General features: G+C 32.0%; 2 long non-coding RNA genes across 3 annotated transcripts; one reads left to right on the top strand and one right to left on the bottom strand.

The window, feature by feature from the left end:
* Positions 1–556: 556 nt before the first annotated feature.
* On the bottom strand, positions 557–2,823 carry LOC149988169 (uncharacterized). 2 transcript variants are annotated; one of them, XR_016505624.1, is made up of 2 exons: positions 2,300–2,792; positions 557–2,180 (listed from the first exon to the last, which is right to left on the bottom strand). It is a non-coding gene; the product is annotated as an uncharacterized LOC149988169 (long non-coding RNA). The 2 variants fall into 2 exon arrangements; XR_016505623.1 differs by having other exon boundaries at positions 1,681–2,180; positions 2,705–2,823.
* LOC149988168 (uncharacterized) lies at positions 2,638–3,928 on the top strand. Its single transcript, XR_016505622.1, has 2 exons — positions 2,638–2,844; positions 3,020–3,928. It is a non-coding gene; the product is annotated as an uncharacterized LOC149988168 (long non-coding RNA).
* Positions 3,929–13,573: the final 9,645 nt, after the last annotated feature.

Here is a 13,573-nt window from a genome sequence, read left to right as displayed (position 1 = left end):
ATGGTTTGATTGTTGAGAACTGATTCGTCACAGATATCAAAAATACAGACGGACAGTCTCAATGAGATAAGGGGGTATATGACCGTGACTTGGAGATCCCTGACACAGACAGGCCTGGGTAACCTGCCTGATCCCAGTAGGTCCAGTACTACAAACACACAGGTGTGTTGGAGTAATCGCCGCATGCAAGCTTGAGAAGAAGCTAAAAGCCTTACTATCACGACATTGATCCTAACCGGAACCATTAATATGTTGAGCATGATAAAAGGTTATTATTTAGAATCAGGAGAAATAAGCAGAGAGCCTCTGCCTGCCAGTGGTGAACATTGAGAGGCAAGGTCGCAACAAATCCATACCGTAAGGTGTGTTTCCAATCTTTCCCAAAAGATTTTGCACAAGTGCAAGTTCTATATAGGGCAGAATCTGCAAGGCATCAACAATGAGCAGAGACTCACACCACCATTACCCCTACCATTCGCAATACGTGCATTCATGGTGTAACATTAGAATACAAAATAGATCCAACCCTTGCACGTGAGCTGCCTTGCAGGTACACTTCTAGATAAATGTCATGGTTAGGTCAAAGCAATGTCGATTACAGATTGTCAGGAGGAAAGCTTATTGAAATGAAGTAAGGAAGCAAAGGCGGTACTCGGACAACCTTGCGTATTCAGGGTGGAGAGCTGTAACTTCATCAATGCCAAAGTAAGACCAGGGGTAATCCAGCCTAACCTATACCTCAGAATCATGGCAAAAGTTCATCTCTTCTGGAAGGCAATGGTCTCCGATGAGAAAATTGTCGAATTCGCGACGTTGACTGTATTGTCTACGATTTCAAGGCACCACTTCTCAATTAACCCTGTATTCTCTTGTACAATAGTGCACTTCGCCGGCACCGATCTGAAGAAGATAGAATAGCTAACACACCTGCTAATTTGGGGCTTCAGGGGTATCATGTTTATCCTGAGGGTGCGTAACTAGGATCACACAAGTGTTGGGATCATGCTTATCGAATACGGACTTGAGCTAAACAAATTCTATACTTGAGTGCTCCCCATTTTCAAGAATCACAACGTGAACTAAAACTGCTCCCGTTATAGCCTGGAGAGCCACCAGCATGGACTTCGAACACATCTCACGCTGGTATTTCACCGAAATCAAAAACAATTCGGCAAAAAAACCACTTTTGGTATATCAATTCGGCAAAAACACCACTTTGTGAATGGATCGACCCAATTGATGTTTTGCGTAAGGCTCATAGAGTAGTAATGCTTGGTGTGCAAAGAAGTGACAGCAGTCACAATCAGCGTTACTATCTGTATCCACCCTGAAATGATGAGAAATCCTGGAGAGTGGCAACACCGTCAGTACCGAAAACTCTAAAAGACCTATTTGCCGTCAGGTTAAAAGATTCATGCGAAGAACACGAGGAAAACAGTAGAAGACATGCATGAATGACTAACACGTGACATCCCTCATTCAGATACGAAGATTGCCGGTGTCCGTTATGCTTCAGCTGTAAGAGAAACCAAGGCGTACATCAGATATACTTTATCATATGTGACGATAACTCTATGACACATGCGTGAAAGAGCCTGAAGCACTTACACCAGGAGCAAGCACCTGCGGTTGATGCTTGCTGCTGTACCTGTAATTTTATGGGGATGCAAAACAGAAAAATTTCTTTGAAAATTCTACTTTACTTTTCCAGTTATACAGTTGAACCTCCATACACGGTGGGATAAGGTCACGTAGGGTATACAAAAGAGTATCCCCCGAAAGATCTGTCTTTCTGAAGAGAACCATTGGCTATCTCGTACACCAGACTCCGAGAGATTGAGTGCAATACAAAAGAAAGAGGAGCGAAGTATACGCTGTACAAAACAAGTTGTCGAACTGACTTCTTTCCGCTAAGATGGGCTCTGCCGTGGCAGAAAACGAAATCATCGCAATGTTGTTGGCCTTCATCACTGTGGACGAAGCCATGGCTGTGTCGCTGCACCCGGGTCAAACAAACTCAATCGGTGGAGGGTAAGCAGTAAGGTCCAGATCCAGAAAACTGGTTGGCTCCATGGTATGCTGTTTGCTAATCACAATCACTACATTCCCTCTTCAGGGAAAGTTTGTAGCTACGGCCCTCGTAGTTCAACACCTTCACAGCCATTTCAAAAGCTGATTCTCTGCATAAACCAATGCGTAACAGAAGCATAATGAGGATGTGATGCAAGAGAGCAGTCAAATTCTTCCAGAAAGTGCTTTGAAACCGATTATTGAAGGCCCTGGCTAGTTTGATGAGAACCTCGGAGCTAGCTGATTCCAAAAAGAGAGCTACATCGCAGAAATGCGGGCTCATTTATGGCAAATGACTTCGAGTAATCAACCATCAAGGCAAAGGCAGACAACATCAGAACCAGCTTGGTTAATCGATGGGTAGGCTACGAACGTGGCCACAATAATAGCGTCTACTATTGAATACCACAAAATTGAATCCCTGAGGAGACTAGACCTACATTGCCATCTCCACCACGCTACTCTTTCACAAGCTGCTGTCCCAAAGAAGTGTCACAGTATCCCCAAGATTTACAAGTACACTCCGAAATATAAACATGACCAAGACGACATAAATCTCACGAGACAATGAAATGCGCATTCAAACTGAGAAGTTTTTGGTTACAAAGGCACAACCAATCGCCTAGAACAATACCAACAAGCAAGCCGAACCAGCAACCGAAGCGACACTTGAATCCCCAGCGACTCTCACTATTCACATTCGAAAGACAGACAACGAAGACACGGGCACCTGAGTACAATAAACCACCCGACATCTCAGCGAATGTCAAAGGAGTAAGTTTGTCGTCGTCGTCGGTTCGATCAAACAAAAACAGAATTATACTAGAAGCTCAATTACGGAATATTGGAACTTTAAGTACTTCTAGTGTTAGGGTATAAGTTCAGTATTTGAAAGTAATTATTTTTCTTACTATTATTTTCTGTTATTCATTTTTCTTTGTACTGTCAGGGAGAGCACAACTTCAAGGGTTGTGCCTCATGGACGGGTATGACGTTTGCACACCTCACACTCGATTAGTTGTAATTGGGCCAAACATTTGCACCCGCCCAGACATAGCCTTTGCAGTGAGCATTCTGACCTAGTTCATATACAACCTAGGGGCTTCACACATAGTAGCTAGTAAGCATTGTTTCTGCTACCTGTGAAGGACTTTGGATTTTTGTATAGAGTACGGCTGCCATATCATTGTTTTGTGCCCATTGTTTGATACAACGACTTAGATTGGGCTGGCAATGTGGACAAGTGGCACTGCACCTAGGGCTTTGTTTTCTTATTGTCTCTAGATGTCGTGAGTTGGGATTTGACGCTGTTGTATTATATAAAGCCTTGCTTGAAAATGCTTGAAAATGCACCGAGAACTTGGGTGTGGAAGGTAGATGGAGTATTGCAATAATAAGATTTTATTTTTAATAGAATCTTAAATGACTCCAATTAAACATTAATAATGCTAATTAAGCTTAATCAATTTCAAAGAAACCTCAAAGAAATTATAAAAGAAGCATGAAGAAATCCTAAAGAAATTCAAAAGAAGTATTAGAATAAAATCTTAAATATATTTTAAATAGATTTCAACCAAATCTTAATTTAATCATAGTTAAATCCTAATATTTCTTACTTAAATTCTAAATCAAATCCTAACTAAATCCTAAACAATCCTAAATCCTAAACAAATCCTAAATCCTAACCAATTCCTAAATTCTAAATCAAATCTTAATCAAATTAATCTAATTCTAGGATAGTTTAGAACCTCAATATCTATTGTTTATAGTATTGATCTTGCTTAAGATTTTACAAACCTCTCAAAAACTAAGTTAGCAAGAAGCACACAAAATTCGAAAAAGATTGAACTTACCAAATAGAAGATTAAACCTAAATTTTGCTTGCGTGTTGGTCGGCCTCCTGCTCCAATTTAAATGTTGAACTTCTAGTGCCAATATTTTCTTCTTGAACCATTGAATTGCCTCCAAAATATACCTAAATTTTTAAAAATCAAGTCTAGTCTCTATACAAAAAAGATTAATTTCAATCTAATCAATAAATTATTAAAAAACTTAAAAATATTTAGTGACCTTTAAATTCCAAATTTTGATACCTCAACCTACAAAAACCTTCATACACTTTGATCTAATTGTTTGATTGATCTCAAAATTTTCGTACATACTAAAAACTAAAACACCAACACATTGTCCAAAATTCATCCATATACATACCACAAAACTCAAGATATCCTAAATTTTGTAAATATAATTTTATTTTTTAAAATCTAGTCCAACCAAAAACATTATTAATTTTGAAAATCTCCCAAAAATTAAATATTAACTCAATTGACATAAAATCAATTCTAAAATATTTCTTTATAAGTTTTCCTTCAAATTTTAATCTTTGATCTATCAAAAAACCCTAGAATTGCTATAGGTATGGAATTTTGTACTTAGGAATTTGATTATATTTCAGGTTGATAACTAGTCTTCTTTGGGTATCAATATTTAGTAATTTGAGATAATTTTAACTTGAATCTATTGATAAATTCCTTTTAAACATGTCCATATTAATTAGTTATCTTATTTACTTTGATTTGAGGCATTTATGCCTATACAAAGCAAATAGAAGTCCATTCTCTAAAGAATAGTATTAAGACTAAATCTTTTATTATCTTTCTATTATTTATTCTTATTTTCCTACCACATCTTTCTATTAGGCTCTTCTATAAAAATATTTATGTTTTTATTTTTCACCATATAGATGTATTACTATATGACATCTACCTCCTATAAACTTGTGCATCCTTTGGTATGCACCAAATAATCCACAATTTGTTTGATTCATATTATGTTCTCCACGCCTTCATCCAAATCGTCGTCATTATTTTTGCTATGTAAGTCAAATTTATCTTCTTTTCTTAGAAGATTTATGTCATCAAAAAGGTCTTCTATATTTATTTCATTTGTCTTTGTTTCAATATCTTCACTCACTTCCTTGCAATTGGTATTTTAACCTTGTTCTATCTAATTCTTATAACAAATAATTTCCATTATCATGTATAATTATTACTATATATGGTCCATATCATTGTTTAAAAAACTTTCTTAAAAAACTATGTTGATTGTTCAAGTTGTTATCATAGAGTAATATTCAATCACCTTCTTGAATTACTTTAGGTCTCAATTGATGTTGCTTATCAAATCATGCCTTGTTTTGCAACCTTATCATTTTTAATCTTTCTAATGCTATTTGTACATCTTTTGGTCTTTGCTTAAGTTATTGAATTTTAATAGCTAAAAGTTCCTTTCTTATTAATTCATCTTTCTATCGCAGCACACTCTGAGTAGGTACCTTTTCTTCAATTGGCATAATAGGTTTTTGACTTGTCATGAGCTTAATAGGCATATATCCCATTATTGAACTGTGAGTTATTCTATCAACCTATAATACAAATGACAAAAGTTGTGGCTATTTTCTAATCTTTCCATTACAAGCTTTAATTAATGCTTTTATAATTGATGGATGACTATATTTATTTTTTTACATTTTCTTCAAGATTATAAGCAGTAGTTAATGATAAAAGCACATCTTGATACATATTTTTCTACCAATATTTCTCTTTAAGTTTAGCAAAAGTAGTCCAAATTTTTCTTAGCCATGCCTATAAACTATCATGAAATTCTTTTAATAATTTTTGTTGTTGTTGTTGTTGTTGTTGTTGTTGTTTTTTTTTTTTTTTTTTTTTTTTTTTTATTGCCTATCACTTATTGTGGCATTCCAATCCTTTCTTTTTTGGATCTCTTGTATAAAAATCCTTCTTAAAGCAAAAGCTCATATGTCTTTTTTCTTATTTGTTTAAATTTTTTTATAGAATATTTTTTTAATCAAGGTATTTAAATAATGACTAATATCCAATAACTCTCTTTCATAAAGCTCTTAAAAAAATAACTTGTTTTCCTTGTTAACATTTGATATTAAATAGAATTTTGATCCAACATCATGAATATCTTCAATCATCTCGTCTTCTCTTTTATATCTTACTTGAGACAATATGTTTGCCACCAAATTATCTTTTTAGCAACATGCTTAAATTTTAGATTCAATGATTTGATATCAACAATCTATTTTAATATTATAATATCTAGTATTGAACAATTAGTAATCATTCTAAGTAATGGTAAGTAATTTGTTTCAATTACTACCATTATTCCGATCAAATAATCTTTTTCAACTTTCATAGTTGAAATAACTCCCTATAATTCTCTTTTGACTTGAAAATATACATGCTGATGAGTAATTAAAACTTTAGGTCTAAATTGAAATACAAATTTGTTCCAACTTGAATCATCTTGATCCACAGTCCACTCAATAGTAATAGGATTAATATCTATAGTAAGTATTACTTGTCTATTATATTCATAATTAATTCTTCTTAAAATTAGAGGTACCAACAATAATACTTTTAGCTTTTGCATTGCTTCAATATGCTTTCTTTTCCATTCAAATTGACAATCCTTGTGTAATAATTCATATAATAGATGTGCTATATAAGCATAATGAGGAAACTATATATAACAATACATGTAAGTCCCTAAAAACCTACGTACTTTTGTTAAAGAATTATATATATTCTTCATCCTTTTAATTACATCAACTTTACTTGGATTCAATTTTTTCTCATAAAATCTACAAAAATATCTAATAATAATAACTTCATATATTCTAAATGTAGATTTTGCTTCTCAAAGTATAAGATGAACTTCTTCAAGTCAAGTAAAAATCTTTTTATAATCTTGTATATAATCAACAATATGATTGCAATACCCCCTCTTATCGAAAGTTTTATCTTTTTCTCCTTCTTTACATCCTTTGATAGGAACATCATCTAAAAAAGACATACTTTTTTCAGAAATGAAGTCTCTCAATATCTTTTTTATTCCATTTATCATATATGCAATTGAATTAGTCGCACCTTGCATAATAATACACATTTTAAGTAGTCTAAGTGGTATTTTTATTGTTACTAAATATCTACTTCTATATACAAGTTGAAATTGATCATAGTCCAAATATAAATCACATATTGAATAAATGAACTTCTCCATAAATATTTTTGCAAACTCATTTATTAAAGGTCCTATACCTGTATTTTTAATAGTTACTACATTCACTAGTTACATATCTTTGATAAAACACAATGATCCATTTTTCTTAGGTATTATAAACTAATGACTAAAATATGGAGCAAAAGAAGGCTCCAAAATCTTCATTTGCATCTTTTCTTTTAATAAGTCCACCAATTTAGATAAATGTGTCATTGGCATGAGAATTAGCCTTAAGTTCTAAAACACATATGGTATTGTGAAGATAATTATAAAAATAAAAATATTAGGATCTACACATTTTATTTCATGAGATCCAAAGGCAAATAATTTATCTCATTTTGTAAGCATTTCTTTAAAACATTCAATTTCTACTAGTAATAAAGAACCATCACATCTAATCTTCAATTCTTCAAAAGTCTCTTTTATAAATTGATGTCTAATATTCTTTGGATCTCTTAAATTTCCTTTCTTTGATACTTCTTTCATTTGTTATATAGAAACTTTTGATAAAAGACAGGTAATAAATTTTACCTTCTTATCTATTATTTTATATTTTATCTCAATAATTACTTTTAGTACTTCAAAAGATTTAAGTATAGTATAAACCTTCCTTGAATGAATTTTGACAATCTTATCATTATTTCTTAATGCAATAGATGTAATTAATCCTAAAAAATCTTCTATTCTATTTTCTTCATAAACACCTAAAATCCTCTTATCATCTTTTAATGTCTTTAATTTACATAATTTCTTTTTAATATCATATGTTCTTTTTATTTTTTTTCTTTTAAAATATTTTATCTTTCTTATACATAATACTTCTATTTTCAAAAATTCCAATAAAACTTGTATCAAAGGTACCTATATTTTGTGAGAATACTTCATCTTTTGTACCTCTATAATCTTGCTTTATAGTGGTACATCTCCAAAATCCTTAAATCCTTCAATAATTCTTGACAATGGCTTCTTTTTCAATCTATCTCAATTTCATTTATGATTAGGATGTATAGTTAGAAATTGTATATTAAAGAAAAGAAGTCTAAAAGCTACAAATACTTAACATTAGTAAGGTTTGTACATAAAAAAAAAATGTGGAATAAGATAACTCTTACTTCCAATATCCTTTATTTATAGATGGTGATTGCTAACCATCAAGGTAACTTCCATCTTTTTGATATTACATCCATTTCTACTTCATCGAATTAAATCCTAGGTTCTTTCTTAACCTGACCGCCACTAACAAATCCTAGCTGCCACTATAGTAACTTTCTTTAACTCTTTATTACCTTTTGACTATTAGCAACATATTATGCTTAATCTCTATGTGATTGTAACTAAGTAAGTACTTCTACTGATCTTCAATACTTCCACTTTGCTAATTTTTAAAAGGCTTTCAATCCTAATTTCTTTATCAACTTGTGATATCCATCTCTCACTAAAACCTTTGTAAACACATCAGCAAGCATGTCATTTGTAGCACAATACTCATACCTATTATTCCATCTTCAATCTTCTTTCATATGAAATGATGTTGAACATCAATGTGCTTGGTCTTTGAATGGTATTTTGGATTCTTGACAAATACAAGATATATTTGATTGTCACATATAATTAGAATTGCTTCTAATTGCACTAGTCCAATGTCTTCTAAGATTTGTCTTATCTAACACACCTCTATAGCACAATGACTTCCTACCATGTACTCTACCTCCATTGTTGATCTTGCAATGGTAGGTTGTCTCTTATAATTTCATAAAATAGCTCCCACTCTAATGAAGAAAACATATTTTGTTGTAGATCTTCTATCATTTGTATCTCCTTTTAGTCTTAAAAATCCACTTATAATTAATACTAAATCAATTTGCTGGAAGAAGTGTCAATTCCCATGTACCATTATCTATAAGAGATTGGTACTCTTCTTTCATAGCCTTCTTCTACTTGATTATTTTTTGGGATTTTAATGCATCAAACAAAGATTACAAATCAACAAAAAGAGCAACGTTTGCATGTTCTTTACTTACTTGAGGAAAGATGTGATCCTTCTACCATTCACCACATTATCTTCTTTCTTTCAAAGGATATTTCCTTTCATTTGTAGAAGAATATTCACCTTGTTACTTCCTATGTTCTTTTCTAATCTTCTTCTTTCTTAAACCTTATTGTTTCTCATTTAATGATTGTTACTCATCATCATCATTATCATCATTATCATCATTATAATCTTCAATATCTTCTTTTCTTTTATTACTATTCTTAGAAATTATAGGAACTTTCATCTTTTCAACCATCTTTGGCTTTTCATCTTCATCATCTTCATTGTCTTCAACTTCTTGTTTCTTTGCTGAATTCAAAGATGTATCCAGAAACACATCATTATTTTCACTTGGACACATCTCCAAGTGCTCACAAACACTCTTCAGCTCCAAAAACTCAACATCACGACTTTTGATGATCTTTTTGGTTTCTAAGCACATTAGCCTATATGCCTTAGTACCTTCATAATAACCAAGAAACACACACTTTGTACCATTTGCATCAAATTTTAACATCATATAATTTGATCTTTTTGCATATGTAATGTAATCAAAGGTCATTATGTGAGAAATGCAAGATTATCTCCCACTCCAAGCTTCTTGTAGTGTCATTGATGTAAGAACACTTGTTGAATACTTATTTCTTTTATACACTGTATTCACCATAGGTTCCGTCCAAAACTCATAACCAAGGTTTTGAGCATGAAGCATGCTCTTTGTCATCTTTACAATGATTCGGTTAGCACTTTTAGCAACATCATGTTGTTGTGGAGTGTATCGAGTTGTGATTTGTCTAAAAATTCCTTCATTCTTCAAATAAACATCAAATTGCTTTACATGTTTAGAGTACTTTCATACTCTTTACATTCAAATGGCCAAGGCGATGATGCCATATATTCAACTTGTCTTGGTTTGATGTAAATTCAGCAAATGCAGCTACTTCCACTCCATTCACCTTCTTACAAATGAGGTAGTACATATTTCCCTTTCTAAAGCCTTTGAAAAACTTGTCTCCACTTAATGTTCTTATAAAATATCCATTCATGTCAAATTGAACTTTAAAACCTTCCATTACAAGTTCACTCACCGAAAGTAGGTTTTGCTTCATCTTAAGCACATGAAGGATGTTTTTGAATCTGATCCTATTGGTTTGTCTATTTACAAACCTCTCCACCATATAGAACCAATTCCAATGGCTTTACATGTGCCACTATCTGCCAACACCACATTTGGTGCTAGAATAGCCTCATAAGTATCAAATGAACACTTATAAGGTGTCATATACTTAGAACAACCTCAATCTATAATCCATCTTGACATGGTAGCCATAGACGTCCCATTTGTTGCTGTAAATACATAATCATATTCTCCAAATTCATCTTGCATACTATTTGTATTATCCTTCTTTATCTTTTTGCTTTTGTAGCAATTTCAAGAAAAATGGCCTATTTTGCTATAAATGAAGCAAGATTTGACATTACCTCATTGATTTGAATAGTTGCCCTTGCTTTGACATGAATAGAGTGCTGAATATTCACTTTGAGATTTTTTTTTTTTTTTTTTTTTTTTTTTTTTTTTTTGTTACTTCATGGGCAAATCTTGCCATTACGTAGTCCATTGTAATCTCTTTTAGCTTAATGGACTCTAATGCTACAATAAGGTAGTTGTAGGATTTGAGAAGGCTCATGAGCAAAGCCATGACAATATTATTTTTTTCTAAAGACTTATCAACAATTGTTAGTTGGTTTGCAAGAGTCTTTACCTTATTGATATGAGCCATGAGGTCTTCATCTTCTTCCATCTTGTAAGTGAAGAACTTCTTCCTTGTATAGATGAAGTTAGATAAGTTCTTGCTCTCATAGATATTGTAAAGAGTCTTCCATGCTTTTTCTGGTTCTTTGCAAGAGATAATATGGAAGAAGTTGGCTTCATCCACATTGATTGTAATCAATCCAAAAGCCTTCTTTTTACAACATTTGAACTCCTTCTTCTCCTTCATATCAGCATATATACTTGGAGCCTCTTTACTTTCATCTATAATATTCCAAAGATTCAAAGATGCCAACAAAAACTCCATTTTTGTCTTCCAATGGTAAAAATTCTCACCTCTAAACTTCTTAATTACTCTCAATCCTTCATCCTTACTTGAAGCCATATTAAAGAGAGAGATCTATCAAAAAAAAAAAAAAATTGAAAGAAGAAGTCCTAATGCTCTTAAAATGAGCAAGAAAATATTGCTGCCTTAAAATCATAGAATCCTTCTTTGTAAACAAACTAGTGTTCTTATTCTCAAAAACACTCTCAACTTCACTTCTAAGACTTCTCAAAAGTCTAATGACCTATCTAAATGTCTCAAATTTGAATTGCCACTCAAATATCACTCTTATGCTCACAAATCACTTCTATACACCATAAGAGGCCTTTTAAGCACAATCAACATATTTAGGACATAAAACTACAAAGTTAGACCACCAAGGATCTATTTCAGCAAAAAACACAATAAAAGTGTTCTATAACTTTGTCTTAAGGTGAAAAACTAAATACCAATACCAAAATGCTCTTAATTATAAGTAAGAGCAAACCAAGATCAAGATCTAGATCTGAATCTGAAAGTTAGGTACTTCTAAAGCCTAACATCAGCAACAACAACTTGATCTACTCCACACATCAACAACCACTTCAAAGAACTTCAAAATACTCAAAAAAATGTATGTGGGCCTACAACCTATCAAAGAAAAGAAGTCTAAAAGCTACAAACACTTAATATCAGCAAGGTTTGCATACAAAGAGAAGTGTGGAGTAAGATAACTCTTACTTCCAATACCTTTTACTTATAGGTAGTGGTTGCTAATCAATGAGGCAACTTCCATCTTTTTGATATTACATTCATTTCTACTTCATCTAATTAAATCCTAAGACTTCTTAACCTAGCCACCTTGAAAAAATCTTAGCTGCATTCATAGTAACTTACTTTAACTCTTTGATGCCTTTTGATTATTAGCAACATACTATACTTAATCTCTATGTGGTTGTAACTAAGCAAGTACTTCTGCTAATCTTCAACATTATACTACTTTCTTTTCATCTTCACTATGTATTTATGCACAAGTTAAACATCATCAAAAACTTTTGTTTTCATCCGTATTACCATAATATAAGGTTGTCTTAAAATCATTGGATATGATATCATATCTTGAACAAAAAAATGTTGTTCTATTATAACATCTTCAATTCAAATTTTAACATTTGAGCAAGATCTATATAATTCACATCATATGTCATTAACTGCTTCTATTGTCCATCCATGTTCCGTATCAATTGGCCATTTTTGCTTCTTATAAAGATCCTTAGATATAAGATTTATCTCAAAATTGTTGTCAACTAAAGCAACAACCATTTCTTTTATATCTTCCACCCTCTCCAATACCTCTGTAGTTTCTTTTATCTGATGCTTTTAAGTAGAATGGCTTGAGGCTTCTATTTCTTTATCACTATAATCTTCAAAATGTACTTGTTGATTATAATCATTCTTTTTATTTTTTTATTGCTTGTGCTCATTATCAACGTCTTTTTTATCCTTGTATATTTTTACATCAATAGCATGAGTCATTCTAGCTTCATCCATTAATTATCTTTTTTTTTAATACTATCAATAATAATATCATGAAACTCTTTTTTTAAAAATTTCTAAAATCTCATTCAATGTGAATTCCACCTTACCATTTAATACATGTTCTTCCAACACCTCTTTCAAATCTGTTGTTGCTTCAATATCAGAGAGTAATTTATAAGCTATTGATTTATTTTTATCTTTTATTTCTTTTATTTTTTCTTCTAATATTATTGGAGTATTCTTTGTAATCAATTTTTGTAAAGCTACTTCATGAGTTTTGTCTCTTCGAGTTTGCATTTTAGAAGAATTTTCTTTTCTTATATTATTAAAATTTTCTTTTCTCTTTTCTTCCATCAAAGCTTTGTTTTAGCTCTTAGCAATATATGGATGAATCAAAAGAGCTTCTATAAGATCTTCTCAACTTGTTGCACCTCGTAATGTAGGTGCAGTTTTCAATTATGCTTCTTGAGGTGTCTTTCTTTTTTGCATTGTAGAAATGGTTGAAGTCCAAAATCTACTTGTTTCTATACTTGCGTCAAAGTCACTATCTACTTTAGCACCATAATTTGTATTTTTTGTATTGCTATTCCATGTGCTATTAAATAGTCTTCAATCAATATAGTAATAGATAGTCATAGTAATTGCATAATCTTTAATATAATTAGATCTTCCTTTAGTCTAGTCATTTTAGATTTATTGTGATTAAAAAAGTATAATCCTTGCATAGATTGGATTTCTTATATTCTTGATTTTTCTAAAAGTATAATTA

Source organism: Physcomitrium patens, chromosome 11, assembly GCF_059467195.1.
Source record: "Physcomitrium patens ecotype Gransden chromosome 11, ASM5946719v1, whole genome shotgun sequence".
Lineage (NCBI taxonomy): Eukaryota > Viridiplantae > Streptophyta > Bryopsida > Funariales > Funariaceae > Physcomitrium > Physcomitrium patens.
The sequence above is the reverse complement of the archived record's forward strand: the minus strand, read 5'-3'. Positions and strand labels throughout refer to the sequence as shown.